Source organism: Lactuca sativa, chromosome 7 (assembly GCF_002870075.4).
Source record: "Lactuca sativa cultivar Salinas chromosome 7, Lsat_Salinas_v11, whole genome shotgun sequence".
NCBI classification, from domain to species: Eukaryota; Viridiplantae; Streptophyta; class Magnoliopsida; order Asterales; family Asteraceae; genus Lactuca; species Lactuca sativa.
In genome coordinates, this window is record NC_056629.2 from 109,673,015 (window position 1) to 109,682,769 (window position 9,755).

Below are 9,755 nucleotides of genomic sequence, written 5' to 3' on the forward strand. Positions count from 1 at the left end.
TGGGAATGAAGAAACGAAGGAGCGAGAGGACTTATGCTTCACAACAAAACCTCTCAGTGTGAAGTTCAATGAGCTTGATGAATTAATCAAGAAGGTACAATCCGTTTTTGTTTCATTCAAAGTCCCACAAAACTCATATGAAAAAGAATTAAAAAGCTTAAACTCAAGAATCTCAAATCTAGATAGCAGTTTAACTCAAACACGGGTCACCAATTCTAACCTAACTGACCAAATACGCAAGGTGCCATCAAAAAGTGAGGAACGGAGGATGTGGATAGAGCTGAAGGAGTCGGAGCTGATCAAATCTAAGGACAAAAATATTTATTTACAAAGAGACAATTTAAAACTTTTGAAACAAAGAAATGTGTTTTGTTTGATTGCTAAGCGTCTTTATTCTAACATCACTCAACTTCATCTTAACTGCGAAATAGGGCAGAAAATTCATCGCATGATTTTGCCCTTCCTTGAGTTTAAGGAGGATGAAATCGACGCTGAAGCATACAATTGCGAAAGTGTAGTTTCGTCCGATGATGTGAATCCGACTTATATGTATGGTCTGGACAAAATTGAATCTTTTATAAAATCCAGGGACCATAAGGACATGCTGAAAAATCTTTTGGATGAAAACGACAAACTGAAACTAAGGACCGAAACCATACAAAAGTTTGACTCATTGAATGCCAACTTGAGCTCGGAAAATAAAATTGATGTTGAAAACGCATCTGAGCTTAATGAGGATGATGATATGAGCGTAATTTCTGTAGAGGATGAAGTCAACTGTTCTGAGTTTGTCAAGAGCGAACCCGAAAACCACAAAAATCTTATTTCTGAAAAATTCTGTGGAGTTTGCTCGTTTGTCTCAAAATAAGTTCCCCATTCTTAAAGAAAAGGCTGTTGTATACCAAAAAGTAAGGACGACTCCAAATCAGGTATATAAGGTCATAGGAGTAACCGAACATCAGACAGTCGAACTCACAGCCATTGTAAACGAAGATAATGCAGATGGTTGTGATGAGTTCTTCTGGTATGCTCCTATAGATAATGCAGACGAAACTGTTGGTCTGTCAGAGCGGACGTCCTGGAAAACCAAAGGCAGATATGTGCCGGAGCCATTAAACAAGCCTGAGAACTTCGACATGCCAAGTACTAGTGGTACAAAAGAAGTTCCTGTAGAAGAAGTCACTCCTTCGAGCGAAACGTCATCAGTTCAAAGTGAACCGGCGGACAAAAAGCAAAAGCAAAAAGCCAACATCCACCGACAGCCGAAGCAAATAAAGGATCAAAAGCAGCAAAGGAATCTGTGATACAAAAAGAATCTCTCAGAGCGCAAACAGTTCTGGCGATCTCAAAACGCCCATTTTTCTTATCATGACAGAAATTCGAAGTCAGAGAAAAGTGCTGTTAGGCCGCAAGAAAGTAGTAACAACCGAAAGGACAGGTTCGGTTCTGAAAGGAATAACAACCGAAGGGAAAGGTTCGGTTCAGAGAACACCAGCTACCGAAAGCATAGGTTCGGTTCCGAGAGCAAAAGCTACCAAGGTTCAAGGTTCGGTCCCACAAATGACCAAAAACAAAAGGGTCACTCAGAACCTCAAGTCAAGAAAACTTCTCAGTGTAACTTCTCTCCTTCTAATTCTTCTCAACCCCATTCTAAATCCAATTCTGTTCGAACTCAAAATCCAAAATCTTCAACGGATTTGAAAGGAAAATCGAAGGTTTCCTCAGTCAAGAATGATCAAAAGCATTCTAAGGCCCAAACGCCTAAACATGAATCCAAACCAACTGTAACAAATCCCAACAAAATTAAAGTTTTCACCATTAAAAAGAAAGATGAAACAACTTTAATAAAAAAGAACATATTTTGTTGACATTTCTCTTACTATTCCTGTTCCTGTGAAAAGCTCACGTGGACCCAAGAAACTTTGGGTTCTTAAATCTGCTTGATTTTTGCAGGTTATCAGTGATGAGCAGTTCGACGATGAATGGTATATTGACAGTGGCTGCTCACGTCACATGACAGGAAGGAAGGAAGAGCTGAGGGAATTTTGATCTCTTCCAAACGGCAGGAATATCAAATTCAGGAACAACTCATACGGCACAATAAAAGGTTATGGGATGATTACAAATGGAGATTTCACGATTAGAAAAGTTGCATATGTTGAAGGACTACAACATAACCTCATCAGTGTATCTCAACTTGTTGAAGGTACCGGTCTTAAAGTTTCGTTTGATGATGAGGGTTCGGAAATAATACAGAAGAAAACAAAAAGAGTGATTCTCAAATCGGAGCGCAAAGGCAAAATGTTTCCTCTTAATCTCAAACCTATCAAAGGAAATCCAGCTATCTGTATGTTATCCAAAGCACATTCTGACGAAAGCTGGTTGTGGCACCGAAGGCTCTCCCATCTCAACTTCAAGGATATCAACAAACTTGTCACCAGAGGTCATGTTCGGGGTCTTCCATTGCTCAAGGTTGATCGAGAACATTTGTGTGCTGCGTGTGAAATGGGGAAGCAGAGTCGTCAAAGTCACCCATCGATTATAAACACTAAAGTTGTTGAGCCACTAGAGTTAATTCACATTGACTTGTGTGGTCCATCATCTATTGAAAGCATTGGCGGTAGCAAGTATATTCTTATCATTGTTGATGACTTTTCACGTTTTACATCGATTATAAACTCTCAAGCTAAAGATGTTTATCAAGCAGGTTGAAGTGCAGCTGAGGAAAGTCGTTCGCAACATCAAAAGCGACAATGGGCTGGAGTTCAAAAATAAAGAATTTGAAGACTTTTTAGCAGAAAAAGGAACCAGTCACAACTTCTCAGCTCCCTACCCCCCTCAACAAAACGGGATTGTCGAAAGACGAAACCGATCTTTATGTGAGGCGGCCCGAACCATGCTAAGTTTTGCTTCTCTACCTCTATATTTCTGGGCTGATGCTATTGCTGCAGCATGTTTTACACATAACAAGTCCTATCTCAATAAGCGTTTCACTCTTACTCCTTATGAGATCATCAACAACAGAAAGCCAAACGTCTCCACATATTCGGCTCACGATGCTTTATCTTCAATTCTAAAGAACATCGTAACAAGTTCGACGTAAAAGCCGATGAAGGGATTTTTCTGGGATATTCTCTCACTTCGAAAGCATACAGGGTTTTAAACAAGAGTTTGAGGAAGATTGAAGAAACGTATTATGTGACTTTCGATGACAGCTATGTCAAGACGCTGAAGGCCACGGAAGAAACAGTTGGAGAAATCTTCTATCAAACAGGCCAAGTCACAACCTCGATTGCAAATTTGTTTGAGCAGTTTGTGGAGTTGTTCGATGAACCGGAGAAGGCTACTCTCTCAGAAGCTAATGCAGCAGACAACAAAGTTGATCATCTGAAGCAAATCGTCAATGACGCTGCCAAACTACTGGGTGAAGGAGAATCGGTTCCAACTGAACCTTCACAGCACGGTGGTTTAGTTGAAGGGGAGAATCCATATTCTTCAAAACATCCAAGTTCACAAGTTGAGGGGGAGAACTCTTCTCCAGTTGCACCCAAAAGCTCTACGGCACCCGAAGGTACTGTAGCTCCCGAGATCTCTACTGCACCCGAAGGTACTGCAACACCCGAAAGCTCGACACCACCCGAAACTCCTGTAGCTCCGGAAAGTCAAGGTTTACCTGAAAGCTCATCAGTCGAGGGGGAGAATGCCGACATGTTTTATGACGATGACAATCAATCTGAATTAGAAGAGATGGTAAACGCTGAATTAGATCCATCCTATGATCCAAATTACCCTCCTCTTGTCAAATGGACTAGAGATCATCCTGTTTCACAGGTTGTGGGTAATGTCTCTTGATGTGCACAAAAGTACCCACTAATTTTAATATTTATAACCTAACAAACTTAGACTATCTATGCACCTATAGGCAGTGTACCTAGTCAGATTACAGTATAGCTTAGGTAAGTCGGGTGTCGATCACAAGGAACGGTGAATTAATTTAATATATTTGGTTATAGGTTACAGGTCACACAGAAATAATAAAGAAAATGGTTTAATAAATCTCAAACTAAATAACAACTCTCGATAAACTAACAGGGAAGCAAATCTCTTCAGGTACTTTGGTTTAGATAAATTACACCTTAAAAACATAGACAATTGCATACACAAATTCATTTATTCATGTTCACCGATTCCTAAAATGATTAGATTCGCGTTCACTATAACTAATCCTTTAGCAAACAAGTCAATTTAAACAATGATCAGTTGATTAAACTAACATGCTTCCTAGTGTTCAGTTCGTATCAAGCAAGTCTTGTAAATATAGTTAATCGAATTACTAATTCAATTTAACCTCTTGTTGATGGTCATCAAACAAGGCTCACACATTAACTTACTTATTCCCAAGTTAATCTTAGTTTCACATTCGTTATTCCTAGACTTATAATCTCGATGGTCATCAAAATCATAAGAGACAAGCAAATCAAGCAGATGTTCATAGAACTTAATTCACTTAACAATTAACAGAAAACAATCATCATTAACACATGAGGATCTTTTAACAAGCCTGGCAATATAAATTAAACACAAATAAACTATTTAATATAGCAATTAGTCTAATAATCAAAGCTTCATTCAATCATAAACACAAAGTAAAAGGTTTTTACACCCAAATCAGAAACTAAATACAGAAAAGTACCCCAATGGAATGCTAAACATGGTCATGTTAGCAACCCATATGATTATCGACATGTATCCGCTCTCCAATCCTTCCGGTCTCCGCTCCCGTTAGCTTAACGGCCTTTCGGCCGCCTTCTAGACCCTCAAAATGGCTTAACAGAAGTTAATTGTCGACTAAATTAGGTTAGAAGTCGAATCCCCCATCCTGGTTAGCTGAAAATCGACTTTTATAATCTTTGTAGCCGACCTAAGTACGCTGGGCGTACTTAGGATTACGCGGTGCGTACCAAGGACAATCACACGATTGAAGTTATCTGAGGCAAGTCTGTACGCGGGGCGTACCCTTAAGGTACGCGGGGCGTACTTCATTTGGTCGTTACGCGGCGCGTAATAGCTATGGACGCGGGGCGTACTTGGTTTCTCAACATTCTTTTCTTTCTTTTAGCTTCTAAGCCCGGGTTCCGCTTCAGTCTTTTCTTTTGTGCTTTATCGACAACAAATAGCTGCAAAACATAATTCAAAGTATTATGAGTACTTTTTAGTTCTAAAATAGAATAAATAAGGCCAAAATATTAAGATAAAGTGCATAAATATATATAAAAATACACATATCAAAATACCCCACACTTAGACTTTGCTTGCCCCCAAGCAAATTTAATTTTAATTTTACCAATATTGCACTAAACAACCCATTTAAAACTCAGCCATTATGTTAAGACCTCAACGCGTACATTTGCATCTAAAATTTTCATAAAGTACCCCCCAAATTTTAAATACTCACAATCTTCATAAACACTCGCCCACTTTTTCCGAACAATGCTCATTTTATGCAACCCTCCGAATCCATCCGCAAAAAACCTCCTAACCTCAAGGTATTTTTAGTTGAGCAACCTAAGCATACATAATCTAGAATTACAATTATCGATACCACTATGGAGCTCTTTTGGAATTCTTCACTTTCTTGATAATTTGATCTTTGATTTCTTTGAATTCACCACCTTATTTGATTTGATTTTTGGTATCTTCAACTTTTAAATTTCTTGGAATTTTGATCTTTTGATCTTCACTTTAATTGCTCCAAAATTCATACAATTTTTCTTGTAATTCTCTCTCTTTTTTTTTTTAACAGGTACCTCACTTTTTTCACTCAAAACCTACATGCTTAAGCAGAGGCGCTCAACCTCAATCTTTATTGGTTAATGATAATAATTTTCCTGGATACATTTCAGGTTTAGGCTGCTAAACATATTGCATCCCTCAAACCAAGCAGGGTTATGTTTTTGTTCCATGATTTCACTAAAATAAGGGAGGCCACAAATGCACTATAACGTATATTGGCTCAACTAAACATTTGAGTTCTCATCGGATTATCTCATATAATATTAGCAAAATTATAAATTATCACTAGATTTTCTAAATTAAACTATTATTTCAAGTTTTTTTTTAAATTTTTTAAATTTCCTAAATCTTAAATCTAGCAATTTCCTAACTATTATTTTATTTTTTCTTATAATTTTAATTTACTTTTACCGACCCCCTACCCCACACTTATTTCATACAATGCCCTCATTGTATGCTAAAACAAATTAAGAACATAAAAAGGGAGAAAAAGGAACAGACTCCCCTGGGTAGTTGTGGCGAGATCGAATGGGGCTGCTACAAGTTGCTCCAAATATTACTAAAAGACTGAAAACTGGAACTGCTGCTTCTGAATTTGCCGAAAATAAAATCAAGACCGCCATCTTCGAAAATGTGGTGCAAAATATTGCAAATAAATGCAATGTATAGTAACCATGACGTGGGAAAGTGTCGACCACGTCGTCTCGTCAAGAATGACATCCTCTTCTCGCGATGAAAAATCCCCCATAACATAGGAAAGTGTCAACCATGTCGTGGCAGTCGGGATGATACTTCTTCCTCGCGTCGAAATAAAACTCTATGGTGTGGGAACTGCTCATCCATATCATAAGAGTCAAAACATCGTAAAAATTCCAATCTTCAAAACGATCGCTCACGAAATAATATGCACCCACACTTATGACAAATTGTGGTTCTCGACTATAATCTTCAACTCTCATACTGCTCTCTCTAGCAACAGTCGGACCTAGCTGCTGAACTTACTGCCAACTTCCTAAGGGCGGAATTCTGCAAAGATCTAAATCAATCAAAGAGCATCAACATGGAAAACAAAATTTTAAAGAAACTAAAAATAAAAATAAAAATAAAAATAAAAACTCACTAAAATAACTAAAAAATAGCAAACCAAAATAACTAAAAAGGATATCACGATCACTCGTCTTCGTCGAAATCAAGCTACAATTGTTGATTAAATCCATTGCATGCAAGAAGTGGTTTGAGAAAACAAAATCTTTCGGGACCTGCCAGACTATTTCCTTTGTTTTCTTTGCACCATTAACTAAAAGTAGAACAAGAAGTGACCAAACTAGTCAAGAACAGCAAGAGCTCGGTCTTCCACTTAACCACCACGACACGCCTTGCTATACTACGCCTCATAGATTGAGTTGGACAAATCAACAAAGTAGTAGACTAAGCAGGTCAAGAATTCCCTAATCGCTTTCATTCTCGAAACCCATGCAAAAAGTAACGTCAAGCAATGTGTATGATCACGAATTCCTGCACATAACAACAAAAACCTTCCCGACAAGTGACATAATATCAACGAAAATAAAAAAAATAAAAATAAAACTAAAAAAATAAAAACAAATAACGAATAATCAAATAAACTAAATTAATTGAAAACCGTTCCCCGGCAACGGCGCCAAAAACTTGATGTGCACGAAAGTACCCACTAATTTTAATATTTATAACCTAACAAACTTAGACTATCTATGCAGTTATAGACAGTGTACCTAGTCAGATTACAGTATAGCTTAGGTAAGTCGGGTGTCGATCACAGGGAACGGTGGATTAATTTAATATATTTGGTTATAGGTTACAGGTCACACAAAAATAATAAAGAAAATGGTTTAATAAATCTCAAACTAAATAACAACTCTCGATAAACTAACAGGGAAGCAAATCTCTTCAGGTACTTTGGTTTAGATAAATTACACCTTAAAAACATAGACAATTGCATACACAAATTCATTTATTCATGTTCACCGATTCCTAAAATGATTAGATTCGCGTTCACTATAACTAATCCTTTAGCAAACAAGTCAATTTAAACAGTGACCAGTTGATTAAACTAACATGCTTCCTAGTGTTCAGTTCGTATCAAGCAAGACTTGTAACTATAGTTAATCGAATTACTAATTCAATTTAACCTCTTGTTGATGGTCATCAAACAAGGCTCACACATTAACTTACTTATTCCCAAGTTAATCTTAGTTTCACATTCGTTATTCCTAGACTTATAATCTCGATGGTCATCAAAATCATAAGAGACAAGCAAATCAAGCAAATGTTCATACAACTTAATTCACTTAACAATTAACAGAAAATAATCATCATTAACACATGAGGATCTTTTTACAAGCTTGGAAAGATAAATTAAACACAAATAAACTATTTAATATAGCAATTAGTCTAATAATCAAAGCTTCATTCAATCATAAACACAAAGTAAAAGGTTTTTACACCCAAATCAGAAACTAAATACAGAAAAGTACCACAATGGAATGCTAAACATGGTCATGTTAGCAACCCATATGATTACCGACATGTATCCGCTCTCCAATCCTTCCGGTCTCCGCTCCTGTTAGCTTAACGGCCTTCCGGCCGCCTTCTAGACCCTCAAAATGGCTTAACAGAAGTTAATTGTCGACTAAATTAGGTTAGAAGTCGAATCCCCCCTCCTGGTTAGCTGAAAATCGACTTTTATAATCTTTGTAGCCGACCTAAGTACGCTGGGCGTATTTAGGATTACGCGGTGCGTACCAAGGATAATCACGCGATTGAAGTTATCTGAGGCAAGTCTGTACGCGGGGCATACTTCACTTTGGTCATTACGCTGCGCGTAATAGCTATGGACGCGGGGCGTACTTGGTTTCTCAACATTCTTTTTTTTCTTTTAGCTTCTAAGCCCGGGTTCCGCTTCAGTCTTTTCTTTTGTGCTTTATCGACAACAAATAGCTGCAAAACATAATTCAAAGTATTATGAGTACTTTTTAGTTCTAAAATAGAATAAATAAGGCTAAAATATTAAGATAAAGTGCATAAAAATATATATAAAAATACACATATCAAAATACCCCACACTTAGCCTTTGCTTGCCCCCAAGCAAATTTAATTTTAATTTTACCAATATTGCACTAAACAACCCATTTAAAACTCAGCCATTATGCCAAGACCTCAACGCGTACATTTGTGTCTAAAATTTTCCTAAAGTACCCCCCCATATTTTAAATACTCACAATCTTCATAAACACTCGCCCACTTTTTCCGAACAATGCTCATTTTATGCAACCCTCCGAATCTATCCGCAGAAAACCTCCTAACCTCAAGGTATTTTTAGTTGAGCAACCTAAGCATACATAATCTAGAATTACAATTATCGATACCACTATGGAGCTCTTTTGGAATTCTTCACTTTCTTGATAATTTGATCTTTGATTTCTTTGAATTCACCACCTTATTTGATTTGATTTTCGGTATCTTCAACTTTTAAATTTCTTGGAATTTTGATCTTTTGATCTTCACTTTAATTGCTCCAAAATTCATACAATTTTTCTTGTAATTCTCTCTCTCTTTTTTTAACATGTACCTCACTTTTTTCACTCAAAACCTACATGCTTAAGCAGAGGCGCTCAACCTCAACCTTTATTGGTTAATGATAATAATTTTCCTGGATACATTTCAGGTTTAGGCTGCTAAACATATTGCATCCCTCAAACCAAGCAGGGTTATGTTTTTGTTCCATGATTTCACGAAAATAAGGGAGGCCACAAATGCACTATAACGTATATTGGCTCAACTAAACATTTGAGTTCTCATCGGATTATCTCATATAATATTAGCAAAATTATAAATTATCACTAGATTTTCTAAATTAAACTATTATTTCAAATTTTTTTTTAAATTTTTTAAATTTCCTAAATCTTAAATCTAGCAATTTCCTA